The sequence below is a fragment of the Mastigoproctus giganteus genome, chromosome 13, assembly GCF_048544385.1.
Source record: "Mastigoproctus giganteus isolate SK-2022 chromosome 13, ASM4854438v1, whole genome shotgun sequence".
Lineage (NCBI taxonomy): Eukaryota > Metazoa > Arthropoda > Arachnida > Uropygi > Thelyphonidae > Mastigoproctus > Mastigoproctus giganteus.
Window position 1 is genome coordinate 174,404,355 of NC_143587.1, and position 27,929 is coordinate 174,432,283.

Genomic DNA, 27,929 nt, shown 5'->3' on the forward strand with positions numbered 1-27,929 from the left:
TTTAACATCATGGTAGACAAGGTGGCACAAACACCAAAAGAAACTCTTCCACCCTGGCATGCTCAGACCCCACCATGCGACTTTTCCCTTAAGAAATGGGTAAAGTCTGAGACCTCATCATCTGTCTACCAGAAGCTCTACTCTGCCCACCAAGCTGAGCACTCAGACTTCCTGTCCGTTTACACAGACTGCTCGAAGTCTGAATCGTGCGTAGGATCTGCTGCTGTCTTTCCGGACACTATAATATCTCAGCAGATTCCTCCTGAATCCACCATATACACTGCAGAGCTGTATGCTATAGAGCTAGCCTTGGATCACATTCGAACTTGTCAATTCCAAAGGTCAATAACATATTCTGACTCTTCGAGTGCATTACAGGCTTTATTATCTCTGAGACACAATTCTCATCCAGTTCTCTGTTGGGTTCAGCAGAAGATACATTCTCTTCATGAATACAAGTTTGATATCCGCTTCTGCTGGATTCCTAGCCACATTGGGATAAATGGAAATGATTTGGCTGACGCTGCAGCCAAATCAGCAACACCCACTCGTAATTGTTGCCTGTCAGTCCCCTATACAGACTACAGGCAAATAATACGCAACAAGATATATTCCCAATGGCAAGAACTGTGGCACAGACAGAGAACAAATAAATTATACCAAATAAAGCCTGTAATAGAAATATGGCAGTCTAGTCTGCGCAGGAATCGGAGCGAGGAAGTTGTTCTTGCCCGACTCCGCATAGGACACAGTCATTTGACACATTCTTTTCTGCTGAGGGCGGATGACCCTCCTATGTGCGAGTCTTGCGACACCGTTTTAACTGTAAAGCATATTTTAATAGATTGCGTTCATTTTACCCATGTTCGCAATATATATTTTACCGCTTTTACTCGTCCGACTGAGCCTTATACACTCAGTCAGATTTTATCAGACAACGACCACGTGTCGGTAGTTTTTAAATTTTTAAAAGCTACTAATATATACCCACATATATAAATAACAATTTGACGAGGTAACCTTTTTAAAGGTTACCAGAATTTATCTTTATTGTTATTTTAATTGTTTCTTGGCGCAGTATAACCGTAGCTGTTTTTGCGCCAATAAACACAAAACCAAAACCAAGCTACCAAAAGAGGCTTAAGTTTGCAAATTGCAGCATCTGCAAGGTGATCTGATCGAGGTGTATAAGGCCCTGAATGGTTTGAGCAAGCTCAATGCTGATGAGATTATTCCTCTTGCTCAGATTATGCACCTGCAGAGTATGAATTCAAATTGAGGAAAGACAGTTCCAGATTAGATGTGTGGAAATATGCCTTTAGCCAGCAGGTAGTTGATTACTGGAATAATCTTCCATCTGTCTTTGTGGAAGCTGATAGCTTAAATTCAAGGAAGAACTAGACAAATTTTTGGAATTAATGGATGGGTGAAATGGGAAGTTTCAACCATTTTCTCAGCAAGTTCTTCTGCTTTCTGTAGAATGCTTTAGAATTTGCTAAGAAAATTAACGCTGATTCCACTTGATCATCTTTTTGACTAAAATTTCTTAAAATTCAAGTTTTCATTTTACTATCCTCTCAATAACATGTTTTTTAAAAGTGTACATAAAAGAGGATGTGTAATTTTTAATTGCACTGCTGCATCATTTCCTCATTTTTGATAATTTATCCCTGTTCTAAAATGGCAAGGTTTAGATTGTTACATTCTGCACTTCCACCATTACAGTATGTAATAAAAACAAGTTAGTTAACGTATGCAGTGTGTACTGAGTCAGATTGATAGGAGAGTAGACAGAGTACATTCTTTCATAAAGTAATGATCACCGCACAAATTGTATGAATTAATAACTGGACATGCATTGGAAGTTTGCCTTATTGCAGCCTTCAAGCCTTTGATAAGAAAAAAAAGTAATGACAAAACCAAAATGCTGATTATAATAAATGTAATTTTTCCAGTATTAGTATATCAGGGGAGTTTAAAAGGGTAGTGGTTATAGTGGGTATTTTTTTTTTTTTTTTTTTTTTTTGGGTGCAAGGGCTGCCATGGCCAAATTGTACCTGTTCCTGTAGAGAGAGAGACTGTGCAGGTTATTAAGATGGGTTTAGAAAGAGCATATATATATTAATCAGTTTTAGATAATGGAAAAACTCAGTTAAATTGGTGTTGTCCCTAACAATATGACTAAGCTGAAGAGACTCCTGTGAGTTAGGGAGGGATTGGAAAGACGTGGGTGTGGCAGTCGTTAATGAGTACACCCAATAGAAATTGGGTTTTACGTTAGTGGTGAAGTGCACTGCAAGCATAGTGGGGTATCATTTCCTTGAAAGGGTTAATGTACAACACTTCAAATAGTAACCCACCACATTTCATGCAGTCAAAAATTGTATTTTTTTTTTTTTTTTAAATTATAGATCTTGATCCTGCAGTCATCCAATATTTGGGGGGGGGGATGGGAGAGCCTGGAAGATGAGCCACACAGCGGAAGACCTGCAACATCCATCACTCCAAAAGTTGTTTGATAGTGTGCATGATCTGGTAGCAAGTGACTACAAATGATAGTTTTGATTCAAACTGTCAGTCTTGGGCATTCCATCTGAATATGTACAATCCATAATAACAGGTTCTCACTATCAAAAAAGCATCAGCATAATAGTGGATTACCTTTAGAAAGGCCAGACAGTCACATGGACATAGGTAGAACTTGTGCAACCATCCTGCCTCAATTTGATTTTATCCCTCTGCTTATGTGGGTATTGGAAGGAAGTATTCCATCAGCATTGAGCTACTCCGAGTCCATAAATACCAAAGGTGCTTAACCTCCGAAGGATGCAATTTGCAGAAATGAAACATTTTGTTCCTTTCTCTGCACATGTTCCAAAAGCGATCCACATCGTTCCAAAAATGAGGCATCCAAACCTTTATGCAATATTCAAGAAGTGGTCTTGTACAATGGAATAATCACCTCCTTATCCCTGCTAACAAAATTCCTGTATTTCATTGTTATTAGTGCCACTAGGTTTTTTTCATGCTCAGCTGCCCTGAGTGTTGTACTGCACAGCAGTATGTTAATCTGGGATTACTGCTACCCATTCAATATTAAATATTACTATCTCAATAAACTTCAATTGCCATTTCTTAGCAAATCTATCTAATTGTCTGGAAAACAGGTTGTAGTAGCATACTCATTAGTGATTAATTACCTGCCAACCATTGTTTCAGAAATGAAACAATGGTTGGCAGGTAATTAATTTATAGTCTTCGTATAAACATAGATGAAACCTGACTGTTTTTATCAATATTAGCATTAGTATGGAAATATGATGCAAGAAAGCAAGCTTATACAGCATCAGCCCAAAAAAAAAAAAAAAAACCCCTTCCATTCCACTGTTCCATTCATTCCAAATGTTAATTGATCTAAATTGATTTAATTATGGAAAATGTGTCGAATTTGGTTTGAACTTTGGCCCTCTTCCAAATAAACTAAAAGGGGTATTAATTTTAAATCCCCCGCAGTTTAATTACCACCCAACAATAAAGTCACCCGATCCTTCGCCGCTTTGAAACCTGGCATGTTTTTTCTTCTTTCAATATGAAACTTCTTTTAGGCATTCTTTTCCACAAAAGTCCTGCTTTATCTGTGTTAAAAACTTGTTGATAAGTATAACACATAATACCCCTCTTCAATAATTTTAACAAGTTCTTTTTTGAAAGTTTCGGCTCCTTCTGCACTTGCGGCTTCTCCCTGGATTTTAAATCTATTCAACCAGCCCTTACAAGTTTTAAATGGTTCCACATTTTTTTTTTTTTAGATGAGTTTTATTCATATCATCATATTGGCTAATCTCTTTCTCTTTTTTTTTTTTTTTTTTTTTTTTTTTTTTTAAATAATATTTAACTTAACTGAATTCTGCATTGGATATTATCTTCAATAAAATTAGTTAAAGTCTTTCCATTTCAATCCTAATAGCCGGCCTAGCCCTAGTTGCTTGCAATGGAACAGCTATCTTTCCTGTTGCTAAAATTAATTCTTTATTTTTTTTTTTTATAATTGTTCTTACAGTTAAACTTGCAAGTCCTAAATTATGGAACACATCTGCTTGTCTTTGACCGGAATCGATTCGCTTCAAAATGTCTAATTTAATTTTCAAATTCAGTCTTTTTCTTACATTTATTTCGTACTGCACCCAGACCTTGTTGCTTTTTCATTCCTATCGGCCATTATTAACTCTTCGAAAATGTAATTGCGTTGGTTGCATTAATTATGATACAGTTTACTTGTTCCAAAGTCTAATCATCATATCGATGATTAGACTTTGGATAAATGCATATAACGCAAATATTACAAGCAATATACTTGATCATTTTTTAAAACGTTGATCTCACAACTACGTAACAAGTCACTGTACTGCAATTAAATTAGCATGCAAGAAAATTTCACCGTGTGGGAAACGTTTTAATGCTGTTTTGCTATTCATTTTCAAGCTATTGACTCCATCAAATGAAACGATTTCGTTAAATATGCCAAAAATGCAATCTGTAAAAGAGCGTTATAGTCAGATACGGGTTATAAGATAAGAACAGCGTTATAGCGAATCAGTGTAAAGTGAACCACGTTATAACGGGAGCCTGCTGTATTCTGTATGAACGCACACAGTCTTGTAAAACATAATGATGAAATCCTCGCTCAACTGACATCATGGAATCTGCATCCAGACCTGATGGTTTTTACTGAGACCTGGTTCTCTCCTGAGGTTTCAATCCAAATTCCAGACTACTTTCTTTTTCAAGGTTGCAGAGGTGATTCAGAAAGGTGGTGGAGTTGCTATTTTGTTCATAGTCATCTGCAATGCTCTGCCTTTCCTATCTCAAATCTGCCTGCTTGTGAACTCACTTTTATCCGCATTGCCTTTGGTGATCGAGTGTCTATACAGACTTCCCTCAGCTTCAGTTAACAGCTTCCTTGTAACTCTTGACAACACTATCTCATTTCACAAGCAAATCCCTAAGCCTTCTACTGATTGGTGACTTTAATATTAACATTCTTCAAAGTTCTTCCTCCCAGGTGCAAGACCTCCTAGACGTCATTACTTCAAATGGTTTCTCTGTTCTTACTGATGGAGATATCCCGACTAAAATGGGAGAGTCCCACAATTCCCTTCTTGACCGCAGTTTGGGAATGCTCTCTCACGTATGCAATACTTGATGTATTGCAATGCATAATGGTAATCGAAAATGAAATAAATGAGCAGAGATCATGCACACTTTCAAATCTGTCACTCCAGACTCTCAATCAGCTTTGTCATGACCTGCAGCAGTCATCGTGGGATGGAGTGCTTGCTACAAGTGATCCTGAAATTGCAACTAACTGCTTTTTTAAGCATATCCTAAATATGCTATGAAAAATACGTGTCATATATCAGGAGACCAGGGAATAAGAAGGCCACCAGGCCAAGAGGGAAAATATGCACGTTCATCTCAAACAAGATTTGCAATATGTTAAAGAAAAGAGACAACCTTGCAAGAATTGCTAGAGCAACAGGAATCGAGGCAGATAAAACTAAATACACAACGTACAGAAAAAAAGTCACTGACTGCATTCGGTCAGAGAAAAGAAAATACTATAGTTCTCAACTTACAAGTATCATAACAAGCAAGAAAAAATGGACAATTTTGAACAAACTATAACCGGGAAGAAAACTGAAATAACGAAGCTACTTTGGAGATGTAGTTGAAAACGAGGTACTCATTTCAGATGACGAGCTAAAAGCTACTGCCTTCTGTAAGCACTTTAATTCAAGTGTGAATAACTTCTTTCAAGAACTTGACTACAGAGACAATGAAATGAGAGAACCTGCCAAGTACTCAATCAGAAACTCTTTTTTTTTCTCGTTCCTCTTTCCGATCAAGAGAGTTTAGAAGCAGGGAATCAATTGAAAGAAAGGGCCCCTAAATTGAAAGAGCCCCTAGCTTTGATGAAATAGATTCATTGTACTCATCAGATTATGATATTTTTCCTTTCCTAGTGGTTATGTCACACCAAACAGACCCAACATAGCATTGTCCACCCACATTAGTTGGCTTCACTTCCTTGGATTTGTGTTTCTTAACTAATAACTCCCTCCTGGCTACCTATCCTTCCTATGCACATTGTACTCCCCAAATTCCAGTTCTGCATTCCTTATATCTGTGTGACACCACATCTCTGATATCCCAACAACATCTGCCTTTGATGTCTTGATTAGCACTTCAAGCTCATCGAATTTATTAACTATACTCCTAACATTGGTGTACATGCAAGTATACATGCACCTGCTTCTACTCTTAGTTACCCTAACACAGCACATGTATTTACTTGTTCCACTATGATTCCCAGCAGTCCTGGAAATTCCCATTGCCTTGCTTTCCAGGCTGCTGCTCAATTGCATTTCAATAGAAGTAGTGCAAGAATCACTTTTACGACTGCCAGCGGCTACTGTTAATCTATTAGTCCGTGTATCCCCCCCCCAAGCTAGCAGTTTTCTGACCCACCTAACTCTGCAAATATTCTTGCACTCTTTCTATTTAAGTGTATCCCATCCCTGTAGAAGCAGTCTCTCCTGTTAACAAGCACAGACCAGGCTGAGAAAAATTCTACCCCCTTGAGCCTTGCACAATCTCTCCAGGGCTGAATTGATCGAAAAGGCTCTCATCATATACTCCCTCCTATCATGTCTGGGCAGAATTGCAGACACTAAAATTCAACCCTAACTCAGGGCTTTTTTCCCAGCATTGTCTTGTACTTGTTAAGTAATTCTGCCGGTCTCTTACTCTTAATATCATTTGTGCCACTGCATACAACAATATCACCCTTTGTTCCCTTAAAGGATGATATCTGCCCTACAACGTTATCAACCTTTGCCCCTGGCAGACATACCCTGGTCCTGTTCCATCTATCCTTTTTGCACAGTATGTTGCCCATTTCCCTTACAATAGAGTCACCTACAACTAGTTCCTTTGGGACCAGCGCATTCTGCATTGGGGGGTTGCAGGTGTGTTGCGTGATGTTCAAGTGCAAGCTCTGGCAATGATGTGGGCAGCTGAGAGCTTGATGGGCCATTCAATTTAAATCCTTCGAGGCCATCCACCCTTTGCTTCAAGCTCTCATATAAGCCCATAAAAATGCCGAGTTGATTTTCTCGCACTCCTTACATCGCGCACACACAAAGACATTTCCCTTGGCAATATCTTGTCCCGTTCCTGATTGTCCACCAACATCAAACAACAAGTGCATTTCAATAGACAGTGATTCCGAGTACAACCACTCCCCCCGGCTCAGTTCTCCCCGAAGCCACAGCACTTCCACTAGTTTGAGCCATCTGAGTCATGATTTCTATTCAAGTTCAATATAATTCCAATACAAAATATAACCCTAAACCTATATCCCAATGCAGTTATAACACTATATTTATGTATTTCAGTATCGAATATTATCTCCGAGTTACGTTATATGACTTTCTTATCCCCTGCGCTGTCAATTTTTATGTATTAATTTATGATGTTATGTTTGTAATAACTAGGTCGCTATATTTATTTAGTTAAAAAAGTACAATTCAATTGACAATGAAATTTAATAAGATTAATAAATTTCACTGATTAATTGATACTACTATACTCGCTTATCTACCATTATTTAACCATTACTTTACCCAGAACAGACGTTATACACCAACTGGTCTGTAATTACTCGTGTCACCCTTCGATCTCCCTTTGTGAATTGGAGATCTGCCCTGAGTCCAAGGATGCTCTAATAATTATGGCTAAGGGTTTTCTTACTTCCTTTGCATCCTCCTTTAATATAACTGGATAGATCCAATCCACCCCAGGTGCCTTTCTTATGTTTATCTTCAACAATTTCTCCTTCACTTTGCTCTCAGCTATTACAAAATCATTAAACACCCTGCTACAATTTATAACCTTCTGGCATTTTCAAACATTAATAACTCTTCATGTGTGAATGTAGATGCAAAATACTCATTCAGTTTGTTATCAGAGCAGGATCATCAACAGTTGAAGACATAAGCCACAGGAAACTATCCAACTGACATTTGAATTTCTTTGGACTCTCAGCCGCAGCAGAGGCAATGTTCCAGTAATTAACAACTCACTGGCTAAAAGAAAACTTCCTGCAATCTGGTCTTCTTTATGTAATTTATTTATTCCTCGTTTTAGAATTCTTTATAATAGTGAAAATATCACATTCATTTTATTAACTCCCTCTCAGAGCCATATAAAGCTCAATCAGCTTTTCCCCCTAAGGTGCTGGGTTGCCCAGATCCATAGCCCACATAACTCAAACACTAGCAAGGCTTTTGTGGATTTACTGGATGATTGTTTTCTACAGCAGCATGTTCGGGAGGGAACTATAGGGAGTAATACTCCTGATCTGATTATCAGTAGTGATTCTTCATGCATCAAGAATCTGCAGATAAAAGGAACCACCAGGTGGCACTGATCACAGTGTGCTGAAGTGGGATTTACTCGAAGAGGTAACTACCATCAAGGGTAATTGGAAGGGTTTTTTTTTTGCTTTTGTATTTTTTTTTTTTTTGGTGGTAGCTGGCGCATCGGCTTCTGTGGCCATAATGCACCTCCCAAGGTTTTTTGTAGTACTTTGATCCAAGCCCGAAGCAGGATTCGAACCTTTGGGTTGCCAGGCAGGCACTTTACCCAACCGGCTAGCCCGGTCGGCATTACTTTTGTAAAGATGACTACAGCTCTCTGAGACAGTATTTAAATTCTATACGGTGGGACCAACGGTGGGATGTTACCCACAGCAAATTCAAAATGGGAAGCATTCAAAGAATTAATCTTGGAAGCTACTAGGCTTTAAATACCAACTAATAAATATTGTTCAAGGTTTACGCCTAAATGGATGTCAGATGAACTAATGAGACATGGCAGAGAAGAAAAATGCGTGGAATACATATAAATTAATGGGTGACATGGAAGCCTATGATAGATATAAGCTGGTCTGTAACCATGTCACAAAGGAGGTTAGGCAGGCGAAGGCAGTGCAAAGAAAAACAGCAAAGAGTTCTTTATTTATGTAACCTCTAAAAGGAAGGGGATGAATCAGATTGTTCCACTTGATATCGATGGTTTAACTGTTGATGATCCTGCTTAGGTAGCTAACAAACTAAATGAATATTTTGCATCTACGTTCACACACGGAGTTATTCAGCGAGGGAAATGATAATAACTGAGAGTAAAGTGGAGGACAAATTGTTGAAGATAAACATAAAAAAGGCACCAGTGCTGGATGGGATCTATCCAGTTATATTAAAGGAGGCAGCAAAGGAAGTAAGAAAACCCTTAGCCATAATTATGAGAGCTTCCTTGGACTCAGGGGAGGTACCCGTAGACTGGAGATGTGCAAATGTGACCCCAAGGGAGACAGGTAATTACAGACCTGTTAGCTTAACATCTGTTCCAGGGAAATTAATGGAGGCACTGATTAAAGATTTCAGTTATAGCTCGGACACAGCATGGGTTTGTTAAGGGAAATCTTGTCTGACCAATTTGATTGGATACTATGATGTAGTTATAAAGTAACTGTATGCAAAGAATAATTTTGATATCATATCTTGGATCTTAGAAAGGCCTTTGATACTGTTGCACATGGAAGACTGCTTTTGCAGCAGTGTGGCATTGGAGGCAAATTGCTGCTATGGATAAAGGGATGGTTGAGTGGGAGAAGACAGAGTGGTAATCAATGGACACTGCTCTTCATTAACTAATGCTATTATTAGTGGAGTCCCTCAGAGTTCAGTGTTGGGTCCATTGTTTTTTTCTGTATTTATAAATGATATTGATGATGGTATATTAGGCTAAATGTACAAGTTTGCAGACGATACAAAGGTTGGCAGGGTTGTTAATGACACTAATGAAGTACACTGCTGCAACAGTATCTAGAAAAGTTGAGAGGTGGCAAATGAAGTTTAACATTGACAAATGTTAAACTTCAATGTTAAGTCGATGTTTTTACGAAAATAGGAAGTAACAATGGTCCAAGACTGATCCTTGCAAGCTCCACTTCTGACATTACACTAATCTGAAGAATATCCATTAATCACAACCCTGTGCTTTAATGATAATGGCAAAAAAACAAAAAGCACTTGCACCTACTCTACAAAATGGATTTCTTCTATGTATAGCTATGGGCCGCGCTGATAAAAATTTCTCAACTAGAGCATTGCAGAGTCCCTCAAGAATATAATCCCTTCTATAGTATCTGTGCAGAATTGCATACATATACACATTCTGACCTAGTTTGCAGCTATTTTTTCAGCATGATCCTTTATCCAACAAATGTACAGGGAAATAGAGTGGGCCAGTAAATCAGAGTGTCTTATAATGGGGGATTTTAATTTCCCGGATATTGACTGGAATTTGTCGGTTGGTCACTCACACACTAGCAAGGCTTTTATGGATTTATTGGATGATTGTTTTCTACATCAGCATGTTCGGGAGGCAACTAGAGGGAGTAATACTCTTGATCTGATTATCAGTAGTGATCCTTCATACATTAAGAATCTGCAGATAAAGGAACCACTAGGTGGCAGTGAACACAGTGTGCTGAAGTGGGATTTACTCAAAGAGGTAACTACCATCGGGTAAAGGGAAGGGGTTTTGCTTTCGTTAAGGCGACTACGATGGTCTGAGACAGTATTTAAATTCTTTACAGTGGGACCAACTGATGATGTTACCAACAGCAAATTCAAAATTCAAATTCAAGGAACTTATCTTGGAAGCTACTAGGCTTTACATAACAACTAAGAAACATTGTTCAAGGTTTAGGCCTAAATGGATGTCGGATGAACGAATGAGAAATATAGCAGAGAAGAAAAATGCATGGGATACATATAAATTAACATGTGACCCAGAAGCCTATGATAGATATAAGTTGATCTGTAACCAAGTTACAAAGGAGGTTAGGCAGGCGAAGGCAGATTACAAGAAATCTTTGGCAAAGGATGCAAAGAAAAACAACAAAGAGTTCTTTACTTGTGTAAACTCTAGAAGGAGGGGGATGAATCAGATTGGTCCACTTGATATCGATAGTTCAACTTTGATGATCCTGCTCAGGTAGCTAACAAACTAAATGCATCAACATTCACACATGAGTTATTCAGCGAGGGGAATGCTAGAGGTGTATTCAACTTTGGTAGTAACCTAGATAATCTTGTAATAACTGTGACTAAAGTGAATGAGAATTTTGTTGAAGATAAACACAAGAAAGGCACCTGGGGTGGATGGGATCTATCCAGTTATATTAAAGGATGCAGCAAAGGAAGCAAGCAAACCCTTAGCCATAATTATTAGAACTTCCTTGGACTCAGGGGAGGTATCCATAGACTGGAGATGTGCAAATGCAATCCCAATTCACAAAGGAGGATCAAAGGCTGACACAACTAATTATAGATCTGTGAGTTTAACTTCTCTTCCAGGAAAATTAATGGAGGCACTGATTAAAGAAGCACTGCAGGATCATCTAGACACGACTTCAGTTATAGCTTGGACACAGCATGGTTTTGTTAAGGTAAAGTCTTGCCTGACCAATTTGATTGGATACTATGATGCAGTAACAAAAGAACTGGATGCTTTGATATTATATACTTGGATCTTAGAAAGGCTTTTGATACTGTTGCACATGAATGACTGCTGCACAAATTGGAGCAGTGTGGCATTGGAGGCAAATTGCTGCAATGGATAAAAGGGTGGTTGAGGGGGTGAAGACAGAGAGTGGTAATCAATGGACACTGCTCATCATGGACTAATGTTATTAGTGGAGTTCCTCAGGGTTCAGTGTTGGGTCCATTATTGTTTTCTGTATTTATAAATAATATTGATGATGGTATATCAAGTTTAATGTCCAATTTTGCAGACTATACAAAGGTTGGCTGGTTGTTAAGGACACTACTGACACTGTGCTGCTGCAGCAGGATCTGGAAAGGTTGAGCTAATGGGCTAAGAGGTGGCAAATGTAAAGTACTATGTATGGGAAACAGCAACCCCAGAGCAACGTATCAACTCTGTGGTACTCCGCTGACAGCGGTAGAGAATGAAAAGGACCTGGGGGTAATTGTGCAGGCAGGTATGAAGTTCTCTGAGCAGTGCAGAAGGGCTGCAAGAGTAGCTCATGGTGTCTTGTCAATGATATACAGGGATTTTTCTAGCAGGGATAAGGAGGTGATTATTCCCTTGTATGAGGCAATGGTCAGGCCACACCTTGAGTACTGTATATAGGTCTGGAGGCCTCATTTCAGGGATGTAGAGCTGCTGGAACAAGTACAGAGAAGGGCAACAAGATTAGTGAATGGAACAAAGGGTTGCTCTTATGAAGAAAGGCTTAAGTCTTGCAAATTACAGTGTCTGGAGACTAGGCACCAGCGAGGTGATCTGATAGAGGTGTAGAAAGCCTTGAATGGTTTGAATGTGCTCAATGCTGATGGGATTCTTCCTCTTGCTCAGAATAATCACCTGAGAGGGCATAAATTCAAATTGAGGAAAGACAGATGTAGGATAGATGTGCAGAAATTTGCCTTTAGCCAGCGGGTAGTTGGTGGAACAGACTTCCATCCCTTGTTGTGGAAATTGATAGCCTAAATAAATTTAAGGCTGAGCTGGACAGGTATTTCAAACGAACGGTGGGATGAAGTGGAAGTGTTTTTTTTTTTTTTTTTTTTTTTGGCTGATGCTGCATAAGCTTGCTTTCTTGTATCATATGCCTCTACTAATGCTAATGCTAAGTGGTTGGCTGTGTTTGTTTAATATCGTTAGTCCCCTTAAAATCAGAAAATCTTTTGTTAAATCTTCTGTTGGTAACATTATCTACTGTTGCTCCTGGCAACAGGGATTTATTACTTGGCAAGTTATGAGAGGTTCTCAGTTACATTTGTTTCTAGGGCAAGCACCCATTTCTTCATTGACTAATTCTTCTTGTAATGCATCTAGTTTTAGTTTTAGATCTGTACAGTACTTACAATGGGTGCAAAGGAAATAATCATCAGTGGATCTTTGTTTGTCCACTAGACTGTCCTTTGAATACATGTCACAGGCTATACAATCAACAAACCTATGACTTCTGTCAGAGATGCCTGTGTGCATTTCAGACACTTTCAGTACAAAGTGCATTTAGCAACAACCATTATTTAGGTAAATTTTGAACTTAAGAAAAATTACAAAATTTAAATTAACGTATTACAGAAATTTATAAAAAAAAGAAAAAAAAAAAAGTACACACATATATATATATTCTTGTTTATACTCCGGCACGACCACCAGGTCAGTGGCGTTTACAAAAAATCAATCAATACAAATGTTAATTGTATTTAGCAGTCACGGGCCTGACCCCCAGTCTCCACTCAAAGAGTGTGTGCTACTGCACTCACACTCCTGACCACTCGACTACGTCAGGCCTAAATTGTTACCAAAACTCCATTCACCAGTGAATTTAACTTAGTGGAATTAATTTAGAAAAGTTAAGTCTTAAATTAACAAAATATTGTAGAAATTAATTTCACAAATTTGCTGCAATAAAATATATAAACTTACTGAAATAAGATTTAAAAGTTGTATTTACCAGACACCTGATATTAATCCCCTTTAGTTACAATGTTTTATGTTTAGTTATTATAAGAAATAATTCCTTGTCTGTTATTACTATGTAAAATAGTTTTTCTACTCTCAATTATTATTATTTACAGGATAGGTATCCCAGAGCAGATAAATCGGATATAGATTAAACTGGGGTCTCTATGACTCAGGTCCATTCTGATTTGGCTAGTGTGGAGTCTTTAGTTTGGTACATGAAAGAACAAGGGGGCACTAATCTTGGTGACTAGTGTGCTTTAAAATACTACTAAGGAAAAATGCAAACTTCATTGATTTCATCTTTCAAAAAATAATGTATTTATTAAATTTTGTCAGATTTTTCCCATTTTGTAGTATACTTTTATAAATAAGTGAATAAATTTATGTCACATCTGAGTTTTCCTCAGAAATAAATATTTCCAATCACCCTGAGTAACTGTGAGTCTGTTTATCTATCTATTTGACAAATCATGGTAATGCATTATTAGTTTTGGATAACATAATGATTTTATAACCTTGAAATGGAAGCAACTAATAGCTTCATACCCAAAACATAAGTTATTTTTAAAATAAGTATTATAAAAACATTTTTGAATTTTCATTAAAAACATTAAAAAATGCATTTAATAATTATAATCAAACCTTCTAAATTCAGTAAGCCACTGTACAGCTAAGTTTAGGAAAATGGATGACTTCTCTAATACATTATGAAGATTTCAGAGAAATAATCTTTACTGTGCACTAAAGAAATCCAGACAACCCCATCATCCAGCAGTATCATGGGATTGTTGAATTGTTATACACAAAGCATGATGAAGTAATGATCTGTTAAATGCATTTACTGCTTAGTAAATGTTTTTAAATTGTCAGCAATATTGACACAGCAATCCATCTGTATTCCCATATAAAAAAATTATATTTATAACATCCAAAAAGAAAATTAAGTAATCCAGTGGATTCTAATCCTGTAAAACACATTTACAGATATTTATTGTGAAAAAGGTTGTATTTGTAATCACGCTCGACACAGAACACCATGTTTAGTGAAGCAAGTGTGCAATATTTTTGTCTTTTCCTTTCCAAAATATACTGCTAATGCCATCCTGCAGTGGTATATTCTGGAAAAAGAAATATTTCATTTTTACTGGACTCTGTGTACTCTACCTTTCTCTTGCAAAAAAGAGAAGTAATATTTGTGCAGTACTAAATACAATAAGTTGCACCACAGAAATGCAGTACTATTTGGGTGGCCACAGAAATGCAGTACATTTCTGGTGGCCACAAAATAAAAGAGCAAAGAAGTTATAAATAAAAGACTGCTCGTTTTATAACTATGATATTAAAAGCCAAAATCTGGTATAGATCAGATCTCTAGGCTGCTGGATTTTAGAGGTATGGATGTATTGCAATTTATTATGAAAAGGCCAAGGACTGGCAGTTAATCTTTACAAGTGTACCACTGCTGTGGATTTTTCTGAAGGCATGGTATGATGCAGTGTTTGACAAGCAGAACTCCTCCCAACTGATCATGTGATGTCATGTGACAGGTATATTGAGAGAACTAACTAAACTGCAGCTTTCTTTTGTAAGCTGGTCATGTGATGTCATGTGACATATGTTCCAAGGGAATTGACTAGATTGCGCACTGCCTTTGTAACCTAGTCACATGATGTTGCAACATCAATGGCACTTTCCTTGGTTCTCGGCAGCACACAATCTGAGAGAATACGGGTGCAACTCTTTCCTACACGTGCAAAGAATGATAGGGAAGTGGAGTTACAGTGAATTCTGTCTTTCCACAGACTATCTGCTGGCATGGCATGTGATTGATGGCACCAGTGTACCATATTCTGAAGATGGGATAACATCCTTAAGATAAAAACAGCAAAAATCCATGTTTTTACTTGCTAGTAAAAACCAACATTCTCAAGATTAAAACACACTAATGTAAAATAAAGGTGGTTACAGTATGCAAAATAGAAGGAATATATGCAGAGCCAGAACTAGGGTGGAGCTAGCATGGTGCCAGCCCCAGGTGCAGCATTTTAAGAGTTCATTGACCAGTTATATTTTAACATTTCTTCATTTTTTGATTTAATTACAGTTGGACCTGTGTTCAACAAACTTTTTTATAGCAAATGTTTTGAATTCCTTCTGATATTTACACTTAAAATAGGTTCAGTAGAACAAAGAAAAAATCTACATAAAAAAACGGATTACGAGAGACTTAACTTTGTATGCTTTATTCCCACCAATTTAAGCAATTAGAAAGGGAAATTAAGGGTTAAAGGGATTAACTGTTACACTGTTCCACAATGTAAGTGGAATGTAAAACGTATGCTAATAGCTTCTAGTCAACTTGTGTTCTTTGTTGAAAATAAAAATAAAAATTTTATTAAAAGAAATACTGCATTATCTTTGTACGTGCTACTTATGATTCCAGAAATTTTTGCGATTTTGTGAGAGTGAAAAAAAAATTATAATTCGGGATTTATAATCACTTACGGAAAAAAATAGGAAGTGTTTTACAAATTTCGAAAATAACAGAGAAATTCCAATTACAAACTTCTAAAAAGTATGGCCTGTTTTGTGACATCACACTTCTCAGGTTTTTGGTTTGTCCTGCAGTGCTAGCCAGTTGCCGAGTTGGCAGTTGTATTCTGCATGAATTACACAAGTGCTCAAGTATGAGTATTAGCATTAGCATTAGTAGAGGCATTTGATGCAAGAAAGCAAGCTTATGCAGCATCAGCCAAAAAAAAAAAAAAACCCACTTCCACTTCACCCCTCTGTTCGTTCAAAATACCTGTCCAGCTGAGCCTTAAACTTATTTAGGCTATCAACCTCCACCACAAGGGATGGAAGTCTGTTCCACCAACCAACCACCCGCTGGCTAAAGGCAAATTTCCGCACGTCTATCCTACATCTGTCTTTCCTCAATTTGAATTTATGCCCTCTCAGGTGATTTTTCTGAGCTAGAGGAAGAATCCCATCAGCATTGATGCATGCTTAAACCATTCAAGGCTTTATACACCTCTATCAGATCACCTCGCTGGTGCCTAGTCTCCAGACACTGTAATTTGCAAAACTTAAGCCTTTCTTCGTAAGAGCACCCCTTTGTTCCATTCACTAATCTTGTTGCCCTTCTCTGTACTCGTTCCAGCAGCTCTACATCCTTCTTGAAATGAGGTCTCCAGACCTGTATACAGTACTCTAGGTGTGGCCTGACCATCGCCTTATACAATGGAATAATCACCTCCTTATCCCTGCTGGAAAAATTCCTGTATATCATTGACAATACTCCATGAGCTACTCTTGCAGCCCGTCTGCACTGCTCAGAGAACTTCATATCTGCCTGCACAACCACCCCCAAGTCCCTTTCATTCTCTACCACTGTCAGTGTAGTACCACAGAGTTGATACGTTGCTCTGGGGTTGCTGTTTCCCATGTGTAGTACTTTACATTTATCAATGTTAAACTTCATTTGCCACCTCTCAGCCCATCTGCTCAACCTTTCCAGATCCTGTTGCAGCAGCATAGTGTCAGTAGTGTCCTTGACAACCCTGCCAACCTTTGTATCGTCTGCAAACTTGGACATTAAGCCCGATATACCATCATCAATATCATTTATAAATACAGAAAACAATAATGGACCCAACACTGAGCCCTGAGGGACTCCACTAATAACATCAGTCCACGATGAGCAGTGTCCATTGATTACCACTCTCTGTCTTCTCCCCCTCAACCACCCCTTTATCCATAGCAGCAATTTGCCTCCAATGTCACACTGCTCCAATTTGTGTAGCAGTCTTCCATGTGCAACAGTATCAAAAGCCTTTCTAAGATCCAAGTATATAATATCAAAGTTATTCCCTGCATCCAGTTCTTTTGTGACTGCATCATAGTATCCAATCAGGTTGGTCAGGCAAGACTTCCCCTTAACAAAACCATGCTGTGTCTGAGCTATAACTGAAGTCTTGTCTAAATGATTCTGCAGTGCTTCTTTAACCAGTGCCTCCATTAATTTTCCTGGAACAGAAGTTAAGCTCACAGGTCTATAATTACTTGTGTCAGCCTTTGATCCTCCTTTGTGAATTGGGGTCACATTTGCACATTTCCAGTCTATGGGTACCTCCCCTGAGTCCAAGGAAGCTCTCATAATTATGGCTAAGGGTTTGCTTACTTCCTTTGCTGCCTCCTTTAATATAACTGGATAGATCCCATCCACCCAGGGTGCCTTTCTTGTGTTTATCTTCAACAGTTTCTCCTCTACTTTACTCCCAGTTATTTCAAGATTCTGTAGCTTACTGCTAGAGTTGAATACACCTCTGGCATTCCCCTCGCTTAATAACTCATGTGTGAATGTCGATGCAAAATATTCATTTAGTTTGTTAGCTACCTGAGCAGGATCATCAACACTTGACCCATCAATATCAAGTGGACCAATCTGATTCATCCCCTTCCTTCTAGAGTTTACATAAGTAAAGAACTCTTTGCTGTTTTTCTTTGCATCCCTTGCCAAGGATTTCTCGTAATCTGCCTTCGCCTGCCTAACCTCCTTTGTAACTTGGTTGCATATCAACTTGTATCTATCATAGGCTTCTGTGTCATGTGTTAATTTGTAAGTATCCCATGCATTTTTCTTCTCTGCCATATGCCTCATTAGTTCATCTGACATCCATTTTGGCCTAAACCTTGAACAATATTTCTTAGTTGGTATGTAAAGCCTAGTAGCTTCCAAGATAAGTTCTTTGAATGCTTCCTATTTTGAATTTGCTGTTGGTAACATCATCAGTTGGTCCCACTGTATAGAATTTAAATACTGTCTCAGTCCATTGTAGTCGCCTTTACGGAAGCAATAACCCTTCCCTTTACCCCTAATGGTAGTTACCTCTTTGAGTAAATCCCACTTCAGCACACTGTGATCACTGCCACCTAGTGGTTCATTTATCTGCAGATTCTTAATGCATGAAGAATCACTGCTGATAATCAAATCAAGAGTGTATTACTCCCTCTAGTTGCCTCCCGAACATGCTGATGTAGAAAACAATCATCCAATAAATCCACAAAAGTCCTGCTAGTGTGTGAGTAACCAGCCCCCAAATTCCAGTCAATATCTGGGAAATTAAAATCTCCCATTATAAGACACTCTGATTTACTGGCCCACTCTATTTCCCTGTACAGTTCCTTATTATACTCATCAGAGTCATTAGGCCTATAGCACACTCCTACTCTCAATTTTGATCTCCCAATGTTTATGTCACACCAAACTGACTCCACACTGCACTGTCCAGCAATGTCGACTGGCTTCACTTCCTTGGTTTTTATGTGTTTCTTAACTAATAACATAACCCCTCCTCCCTTCCTATCCTGTCTATCCTTTCTGTAGACGTTGTACTCCCCAAATTGCAGTTCTGCATCCCTTATATCTGTGTGACACCACGTCTCTGATATCCCAACAATATCTGCCTTCGATGTTTTGAGCAACACCTCAAATTCATCAAATTTATTTACTAAACTCCTAGCATTGGTGTACACGCAAGTATACCTGCACCTGTTTCTATTCTTAGCTACCCTAACACAACCCATGTGTTTACTTGTACCGCAATGGCTCCCAGCAGTCTCTGAAATACCATGCATCTTGTTTTTCAGGCTTCTGCTCATTCTAATAGAAGCAGTGCAAGAATCTCTTTCACCTCTGCCAGTGGCTACTGTCAATCTATTGGTCTTTGTCTCCCCCCAAGCTAGCAGTTTTCCGACCCACCTAACACTGCCTCGATAGCATCAGCAAATATTCTTGCACTCTTTCTATTTAAGTGTATCCCATCCCTGTAGAAGCAATCTCTCCTGTTAACAAGTACAGTTAACAGGAGAGTCCAGGCTGAAAAAAATTCTACCCCTTGAGCCTTGCACAATCTTTCCAGGGCCGAATTGATCGAGAAGGCTCTCATCATATACTCCCTCCTATCGTGTCTGGGCAGCAGACACTTTCAAATTCAACCCTAATTCTCGGCTTTTGTTCAACAGTGACCTGTACTTGTTAAGTAATTCTGTCGGTCTCCTACTCTTAATATTATTAGTGCCAACGTGTACAACTATATCACCTTTTGTGCCCTTAAAAGATGATATTCGCTCTACAACGTCTTCAACCTTTGCCCCTGGCAGACATACCCTGGTCCTGTTCCACCTATCTTTTTTACAAAGCATGTTCCCCGTTTCCCTGACAATAGAGTCACCAACAACTACTAGTTCCTTCGGGACCAGCGCATTCTGCCTTAGGGGTTGTCTCTGTGTCACGCGATGCCCAAGTGCAAGCTCTGGTGTTGATGTGGGCAGCTGAGAGCTTGATGGGCCCCTCAATTTAGTTTCTTCGAGGGCATCCACCCTGTCCTTCAAGCTCTCATATAGGCCCACAAGAACGCCGAGTTGTTGCCTGATATCGATACACTCCTTGCATCGTGCACACACAAAGACATCCATCCCCCTTGGCAGTATCATGTCCCGTACCCGATTGCTCTGCAAACATCAAGCAAACAGTGCATTTTATAAGGCTCGTAGATTAAGAGAAACTAAAGTGTAATTCAAATTTTGTTATTCAGTTGTTCTGTCTCCACATTAAAAAAAGTAATTTTTAATAAATTGTTATAAACAAACCTTTATTTAGGTATTTTAATTTCCTTCAGTTGAACTGTAACCATATATTCTATTGACTTAATTGATATACTAAATTATTTTCTATAAGTAGCTTTATAGTTCTAGTCAAGCTATTTGATAAGGTTTATTTGAATTTATATAGAGATTTTGAAAGATAACACCGAGCGTCTATAGATTTTACCGTTTGTAATTTGCCGCCACTGTTATACGATATGGAATAGAGTAACGTAAATCCCAAACTTCATAGCGTAAGGTTTAATGTAAAACTAAATAGCAAAATACGTAGCACTGTATTAGAAATCTGTTAGATTAGTATAGTATCAATTAATCAATAAAATGTATTAATCTTATTAAATTTCATTGTTAATTAAATTATACTTAAATGAATCATGACCCAGACTAGAACAGCAGAGCAGCAAGCGGCGCATTATGGCCACAGCTGCCAATGCGCCATAAAAAACCAAACCAATCAATCAAGCAGAGCAGCAAGCACAAAGTATCAGTAGTACTGTGGCTTGCGGGAGAACCGAAAAGGACGATTCTCCAACACATCACAATCTAAAAAAAATTGTGTGAAATGTTTGCAGACCTGTCTAGAACAGCACATGATCTAGTCAAGGAGGATGTCTTTGTGTGTGTGCTAGGTGCAGAGACTGTGAAGAAATTAGGCACCAACTGAGCATTCTGATTGCGTCTATAAGATTTTGAGGTGTAGGGTATATGCCCTCGAAGAAATTAATGTGAGGGGCCCCGTCAAGCCTCAGCTGCCCAACTCAATAGCAGAGCTCACTTCTGTGCATCAGGCAACACAGCGGCAATCTCCAAAGCAGAATGTGCTGATCCCATGGGAACTAGTTATTGTTGGTGACCGTATTGCCAGGGAGATGGGGAATATATTACGCAAAAAGAATAGGTGGAACAGGACCAGGGCATGTCTGCCAGGGGTGAACGTTGATGGCATTGTAGGGCAGATATCTTTTAAGGGCACAGAAGGTGATATTGTTGTACATGTTGGCACTAAATGACCTTAAGAGTTCTGCAGATTTACTTAACAAGTACAAGTCAATGCTGAAAAAAAAGTTACGAGTTAGGGTAAAGTTGAAAATGTCTGCAATTCTGCCCAGACACGATAGTAGGGAGTATTTGATGAAAGCCTTGTCAATCAATTCGGACCTGGAGAGATTGTGCAAGGCTCATGAGGTAGAATTTTTTTTCTGTGTGGTCTGTGCTTGCTAACAGGAGAGACTGCTTCTACAGGGAGGGATACACTTAAATAGAAAGGGAGCAAGAATATTTGCTGATGCTTTCAAGGCAGTGTTTGGTGGGTCAGAAAACTGTTAGCTAGGGGGATTCATAGATGTTGACCTAGAGATTAACAGTAGCTGTAGGCAGAGGCAAAAGTGATTCTTGCACTGCTTCTGTTGTAATGGCAGCAGCCTAGAGAGCAAGTTGCTGGGAATTTCAAGAGCTGCTGGGAGTCATCATGGAACAAGTAAATACATGGGCGGTGTTAGGGTAACTAAGAGTAAGAACAGGTGCATGTGTACTTGCATGTATACCAATGCTAGAAGTATAGTAAATAAATTTGATGAATTTAAAGTGCTGATCAAGACATCAAAAGCAGATATTGTTGGGATATCAAAGACATGGTGTCACACAGATATAAGGCAGTGCAGAAAGGATAGACAGTAGGAAGGGAAGAGGGATTATGCTGTTAGTTAAGAAACAAAAAAAAATCTAAGGAAGTGCATCCAGTTGACATGGGTGGGTGGACTGTGCAATGTTGAGTCTGTTTGGTGTGACATAAACACTGGGAAGGGGAAAATGAGAGTAGGAGTATGTTATAGGCCTAATGACTGATGAGTACAACGAACAGTTGTGCAGAGAAAAAGAGCGGGTCAGTAAATGAGAATGTCTTGTAATGGGGGATTTTAACTTTCCATATATTGACTGGAACTTTCAGTTTGGCCACTCGCACACTAGCAAGACTTTTGTGGATTTACTCTTTTCTACAGCAACATGTTCGAGGGGCAACCAGAGGGAGTAATACTCTTGATCTGATTATCAGTAGTGATTATTCATGCACTAGAATTTGCAGATAAAGGAACTGCTGGGTGACAGTGATCGCAGTGTACTGATCTGGGATTACAAAAAGATGTAATTACCATCAGGGATAAAGGGTTTTTTGTTTTCGTAAAAGGTAAAAGGTTTTTGTTTAGGTGACTACAGAGGTCTCAGACAGTTTTTAAATTCTATAGAGTGGGATCAACTGATGATGTTACCAATGGTGAATTCCAAATGGAAAGCCTTCAGGGAATTAATCTTGGAGGCTACTAGACCTTTCATACCAACTAAGAAATACTGTTCAAGGTTCTGGCCTAAATGGATGTCAGACGAATTAATAAGGTTTGTGGCAGAAAAGAAAAAATTGCATATAAATTATCATGCCACACAGATGCCTATGGCAAATTATGAGAAATCTTTTGCAAACGATGCAAAGAAAAACAGTCAAGACTTCTTTACTTATGTAAACTCTAGAAGGAAGGGGATTAATCACATTGATCCACTTTACATCAATGGTTCAATTGTTGATGCACTTGCTGAGGTAGCCAACAAACTGAATGAGTATTTTGTATCTACATTCACTCATGAGGAGTTATTCAAGGAAGGGAATGCCAGAAGTTTATCGAACTCTGTCAGGGAGCTCAGTGATTTTGTAATAACTGAGAGCAAAGTAGAGGAGAAATTGAAGTTAAACGTTAAAAACAAAAGGCACCTGGGGTGGATGGAATTTATCATTATATTGAAGGAGGCAGCGAGGGAAGTTAGCAAACTGTTAGCCATAATTATGAGAGCATCCTTAAATTCACGGGACGTCCCCATGGATTGGAGATGTGCAAATGTATCCCCAATTCATAAAGCGGGTTCAAAGGGTGACACAAATAATTATAGACCTGTTATTTTAACTTCTGTTCAGGGGTAAATAATGGAGTCATTGGTTAAAGAGGTGATACAGGATCACCTACACAAGACTGCAGTAATGTTTCAGACTAAGGAAAAGTCTTGTCTGACCAATTCAATTGAATGTGGTCACAAAGTAACTGGATGCAAAAAATAATTTCGATATCATATACTTGGATTTCAGGAAAGCTTTTGATACTGTTGCACGTGAAAGACTTTTGAACAAATTGGAGTGGTATGGCATTAAGGGCAAGTTGCTGCAATGGATAAAGGAAAGGTTGAGTGGGAGATGGCAGAGTGGTAATAAATGGACATTGCACTATGTGGACTAATGTTATTAGTGAAGTCCCTTAGGGTTCGGTGCTGGGCCCATTGTTATTTTGTGTATTTATCAATATATAGAAGAAGAAGGTATATCAGGCTTAAGGTTCAAGTTTTCAGATGATACAAAGGTTGGCAGGGTTATTAATGACACTAAAGACAGTATGCTACTGCAACAGGATCTAGAAAAGCAGATGGGCTGAGAAGTGGCAACTGAAGTTTAACATTGATAAATGCAAAGTACTGCCTATGGGTAGCAGTAACTCAAGAGAAACGTACCAACTGTATGGTACTACACTCAGGGAGGTGGAGAATGAAAGCGACCTTGGGTTAATTGTGCAGTAAGATTTGAAGTTCTCTGAGCAGTGCAAATCGGCAGCCAGAGTAGGTCATGGAGTTTAGTCAATGATATATAGGAATTTTGCTAGCAGAGACAAAGAGGTGATTATAGCTTTGTATAAGGTCAGGCCACACCTTGAGTATTGCATAAAGGTCTGGAGGCCTCATTTTAGGAAGGACGTAGAGCTGTTGGAACGAGTACAGAGAAGGACAAGAAGATTGGTGAGAGGAACAGAGGGGTTCACTTATGAAGAAAGGCTTAAGTTCTGAAAGTTGTAGCATCTGGAGACTAGGCACCTGTGAAGTGATCTGATTGAGGTGTATAAGCCCTTGAATGGTTCGAGCAGGGTCAATGCTAATGGGATACTTCCACTTGCTGAGATTAAAAACCTGTGGGGGCATAGATTCAAATTGAGGAAAGAGTTGTAGAATAGATGTGCAGAAGTTTTGCCTTTAGCCAGCAGGTAGTTGATTGCTAGAACAGACTTCCATCTGTTGTTGTGGAAGTTGATACCTTAAATAAATTTAAGCCTGAACTAGACAAACATTTGGAGTGACCAGATGGGTGAAATTGGATGTTTTTTTTTTTTTTTTTTTGGCCGATGCTGTATAAGCTTGCTTTCTTGCATCATATGCCTCAACCAATGCTATTGCTAATATTTAATTAACTTAATTATTTATTTAATTACGTTATATGTAATTATTAGTTATTTAAAACATATATTTTAGAATTCAATTTTTGTCTGATTTTCAGAATGAGTTTAGGCACAGTAATCATATTGGTAGAGTGCATATTTCTTGTTAAATTGTGTGTGTAAAGAGTTCCCTTGTTAATTTTTTTTGAGCAAATTCCTATTTAAAATAATGTATTATCGAGTTTCTCTCTTTTTTTTTAAATTTCAACTTGGGCATATGCCTAAATGAAACAATTGTTAAAAATGTTAATGTAGACTAGAATGAAACAATTTTTAAAAATGCTATTTAAAAAACAATATTTTAATGCTGTTTTTTACAATAAATAACGTTTATTGTAAACATCGTCTACAATAAACAATGTTATTTATTTGGCTCTGGTCCAAATTTAATTAAAATAAAAAATTTTTAAAAATTCAAAATTTATAAATTATAAGTAAGAATAAGATGTCAAATGACAAAATCGAAAGAAGTTGGGGGAAGAAGAAGAAGAAGAAATTGTCAAATAAATTGTTTTCCATGATTTGGAACTAATAAAAATACTGGCAATATGCTTTCACTAGTCAATTCACAGAAAGTCTTTTCCACTTGGAAACACTTATATCGATATATTCCAATTTCGAAACACAAAAATTCATTAAAACACCATGAACACTTTCTAAAATGGAAAAGTGTCTAAAAAATTCTAGACTTATTGATGCTCTACAAAAATCAATTTTAACAGAGAAAGAAAAATGTAGAAGAATTTTAAAAATTATTCTGGAAGCAATATTAATTTGTGAAAAAATTAGTTTTGTATTAGGAGGTTCAAATGAGATAGTTGGGAATCTGAAAGAACCACTGATTAAAGCATTAAACACTTGAATCACCTCGCCTAGTCAATCATGTGCCAAGGATCTACAAGTTGCAATCTGTAGAACTGAAGCCTTTCTGGTAAGAGCACCCCCCTTCGGTAAGGGGGAACAATTTCACTGCCCTTCCCTACCTTGTCCATAGAACAGTGACCAACGAGTTTCCAAGAGGAGATGTAATGGAAACTACAGTTATACCAGATGGAACCCCAACCATGTGGTGGGCAGTCTGTGAACATCTTAGACACTTATCTAAACTGAGATAAGCTGGGGATTGACATTATAAAAGAGAATACTGAATATGAAAATGCCAACACAGCACCTCTTTTTACAACAGAAGAATTAGAAATAGCTCTAACCAAAAACAAAAGAAAGCCCTAGTTTTGATCTCCTATGGTTGAAATCATCAAAAAATTAGCTTAAATAGCACCAGATAAACTAATAGCCGTATACAACCACATAACGAGTAAGGGTGAGAGAAATATTCCCTAAAATCTTGAAAAAGGCAGTATCCTAAAGAATCCAGAGAAACCTCCAGTGATCCAAAATCAGTGGGAGGAATGTATGATAATAGCTCTGCTACCGGTACTAGAGAAAATATACAAAAGACTAATTTACAATAGGATATCTGTGTATTATACAGAAGCAGGTTTTCACTCAAATAATCAGCATGGTTTTAAGCAGGGCAACACTACAGAGGATGCCACAGACACCTACTGACAACAGTAAAAAAAACAAAAGAAAAGTACATGCTTGCAATTTCTGTGCCAGGAATTGACATGCCCTGTGAACAAAGGGTGCCTGCAGGGCTCAATCCTTGGCCCTTTCCTTCCAGGCAACTGTTCTAGATGAATTTCTGGCCTCTAATCTGGGCCCAGTGAAAAGCCTAGCCTTTGTGGATGATTTGATTTTCCTAGCAAAAGGAAACACAGGAGTGGTTGTATAGCAAGGATCAAATTCCACCCACATGCAACTGCAGGACTGGGCACAAATGCACATGCTCAGGATATCACCTGAAACTAAATGCATACTTTTTGAAAGGAAACCACATCTCAAATTCAAATTAATGGAATAATCATAAAAATGGTATCCAGAGGTTGTTTTTGACTCAAAATTAACTTTTTATCCCCATTTGGTATACTAGGCAATCTGAGAGAAAAAAGTGAGAAACTATGCAGGCATGATTGCCAGGGCCAGTAGAGCTGACTAGAGGCTCAAAAGAAGGACCCTGGAATTCATATACTGCACAGCATTCTTGCCTGTCATTCATATTATTATTAGACATATGGTGCAAGGAAGCCCAAGGCTTTTGCTGCACCAGCCAAAAAGAGAAAAAAAAAATTCTGAGTTACCCCTGAGAGAGATAGAGAGTCAGAAAAAGAAGGGAATCACCAAGAAAGATGATATCCAGTTCAGGACCCTGGGTGTGCCAGGCCCATACTCACCTGATGTGAGCCCCTGGGGAAGGAAAGGAATGAATCAGATTGGTCAACTAAATATTGATGGTTTGACTGTTGATTCTGCTGAGATAGCTGATAATCTGAATGAGTATTTTTCATCTACATTCACATGAGGAGTTAAGGGAGGAAAATGCCAGAAGTTTATCAAACTGTAACAGGTGCTTAATGATTCTGTAATAACTGAGAGCAATGGAGGAGAAATTGTTGAATTAAACATAAGAAAGGTACCTTGGGTGGATAGGTTCTATCCAGTTATTTTAAAGGAATGATAAAGGAAGTAAGCAAACCCTTAGCCATAATTATGAGAGCATCCTTGGACTCGGGAAGTCCCCATGGACTGGAAATGTATCCCCAATTCACTAAGGGGATCTAAGGGTGACACGGGTAATTGCAGACCAGTTAGTGTAACTTCTGTTCCAGGTAAAATAGTGGAGTCACTGGTTAACGATGCACTGCAGGATCATCTAAACATGACTGCAGTAATAGTTCAGACAGCATGGGTTGTTAAGGATTTGTCAAATTTGTCTTGTCTGACAAATTTGATTGGATACTATGATGTAGTTACAAAGGAACTGGATACAAAAAATAATTTTGATATCATATACTTAGATTTTAGGAAAGCTTTTGACACTGTTGGAAGACTACTGTACAAACTGGAGAAGTATGGTATTAAGGGTAAGTTGCAACAATGAATAAAAGGGTGGTTGAGTGGGAAAAGACAGAATGGTAATTAACTCTTCGTGGAGTAATGTTATTAGTGGAGTCCACAAGGGTTCGGTGTTGGGCACACTGTTGTTTTGTATATTTATCAATGATATTGATGAAGGTATATCAGGCTTAATATCGAAGTTCGCAGACGATATGAAGGTTTCCAGGGTTGTTAATGACAGTAATGGCAGTATGCTACTGCAACAGGATCTACAAAATTTGGGCAGATGGGCTGAGAAGTGTGACCTGAAGTTTAACATTGACAAACGTAAAGTACTGCATATGGGTAGAAGTAACCATAGAGAAACGT

General features: G+C 38.3%; 2 protein-coding genes across 3 annotated transcripts in view; one reads left to right on the forward strand and one right to left on the reverse strand.

Annotated features, from left to right (window-relative positions):
* The window catches only part of mRpS18C (mitochondrial ribosomal protein S18C), a 127,424-nt gene extending 113,360 nt beyond the window's left edge, over positions 1–14,064 (forward strand). For both annotated transcript variants that reach the window (XM_090388149.1, XM_090388150.1), the window contains exon 6: positions 13,746–14,064. The gene's annotated coding sequence lies outside the window, so the exon portion shown is untranslated. The remainder of the gene's footprint in view (positions 1–13,745) is intronic.
* The window catches only part of LOC150076622 (fibroblast growth factor receptor 1-like), a 457,312-nt gene that overhangs the window by 11,642 nt on the left and 417,741 nt on the right, over positions 1–27,929 (reverse strand). The window lies entirely within an intron of this gene.